The following is a 2,024-nucleotide window of genomic DNA, read 5'->3' on the forward strand; positions in this document are numbered from 1 at the left end:
ACACTCAAAGAACACATCCTACATCTGAATGAATGAAATATTCTCATTGAATGCTTTGTTCTGTACAAAGTTGAATGTGCTGACAACATGTGAAATTGATTGTTGATCAGTGTCGCTTCCTAAGTGGAAAGTTTGATTACACAGAAGTTTGATTTACTTGGAGTTATCTTGTGTTGTTTAAGTGTTCCCTTTATTTTTTTGAGCATGAGGCAGCAGCCATCTCGATCACCGGAACATAGAAACTTTAATAAAACCACTTAGCTTTCGTTAGCGTGCTGCTAACTTCGTCAGAGTTTTAAAATGCCGTGGGAGACAAACATCTTTATAAAGCATTACTCAGTCTGCTCATTGCCCGCGTCACGGGGCCACACCCTTCCCTCCCCCCTGCGGTAAGCCTAATTGTGGGCTTAATCATGCTGGCTGAAGGGAGGTAGATCTCCCTTCAGCCAGCATGATTAAGCCCACAATTAGGCTTACCGCAGGGGGGAGGGAAGGGTGTGGCCCCGTGACGCGGGCAATGAGCAGACTGAGTAATGCTTTATAAAGATGTTTGTCTCCCACGGCATTTTAAAACTCTGACGAAGTTAGCAGCACGCTAACGAAAGCTAAGTGGTTTTATTAAAGTTTCTATGTTCCGGTGATCGAGATGGCTGCTGCCTCATCATTCACATATATATATATATATATATATATATGTCACATGTTTTTGCTGAATTTGAAAATTAAATGGCAATTAAAATACATGGCAATGAAATATATATACTGCTCAAAAAAACAAAGGGAACACTCATATGGGGAAAAGGAATCCTCAATCTGAGTATTGTATTGGCAGTTCTGTGTTAGCAAAAACTTCAGAAGAGAAGGATTTAGGGGGTAGTGATTTCTGACAGTCTCAAAATGGGTGAACAGCACAGTCAGGTGGTAGGGAAAGCAAGTAGGATGCTTGGCTGCATAGCTAGAGGTATAACAAGCAGGAAGAGGGAGATTGTGATCCCGCTATAAAGAGTGCTGGTGAGACCACATTTGGAATAATACTGTGTTCAGTTCTGGAGACCTCACCTACAAAAAGATATTGACAAAATTGAACAAGTCCAAAGACGGGCTACAAGAATGGTGGTAGGTCTTAAGCATAAAACGTATCAGGAAAGACTTCATGAACTCCATCTGTTTAGTCTGGAGGACAGAAGGAAAAGGGGGAACATGATCGAAACATTTAAATATGTTAAAGGGTTAAATAAGGTCCAGGAGGGAAGTGTTTTTAATAGGAAAGTGAACACAAGAACAAGGGGACACAATCTGAAGTTAGTTGGGGGAAAGATCAAAAGCAACATGAGAAAATATTATTTTACTGAAAGAGTAGTAGATCCTTGGAACAAACTTCCAGCAGACGTGGTAGATAAATCCACAGTAACTGAATTTAAACATGCCTGGGATAAACATGTATCCATCCTAAGATAAAATACAGGAAATAGTATAAGGGCAGACTAGATGGACCATGAGGTCTTTTTCTGCCGTCAGTCTTCTATGTTTCTATATAACACATCCTAGATCTGAATGAATGAAATATTCTCATTGAATACTTGGTTCTGTGCAAAGTTGAATGTGCTGACAACATGTGAAATTGATTGTTGATCAGTGTTGCTTCCTAAGTGGAAAGTTTGATTACACAGAAGTTTGATTTACTTGGAGTTATCTTGTGTTTAAGTGTTCCCCCTTTTTTTTTGAGCAGTGTGTATATATATATATGTCACATGTTTTTGCTGAATTTGAAAATTAAATGGCAATTAAAATATACGGCAATTAAATATATATACTGCTCAAAAAAACAAAGGGAACACACATATAATATATCCTAGATCTGAATGAATGAAATATTCTCATAGAATATTTCATTGGCACAGCTATTCCATTTGCACAACAGCAGGTGAAATTGACTGTCAATCAGTGTTGCTTCCGAAGTGGCCAGTTCGATTTCACAGAAGTTTAATTCACTTGAAGTTATATTCTGTTTTTTAAGTGTTCCC

The sequence above is a fragment of the Erythrolamprus reginae genome, chromosome 13 (genome assembly GCF_031021105.1).
Source record: "Erythrolamprus reginae isolate rEryReg1 chromosome 13, rEryReg1.hap1, whole genome shotgun sequence".
In the NCBI taxonomy this organism is placed as follows: Eukaryota; Metazoa; Chordata; class Lepidosauria; order Squamata; family Dipsadidae; genus Erythrolamprus; species Erythrolamprus reginae.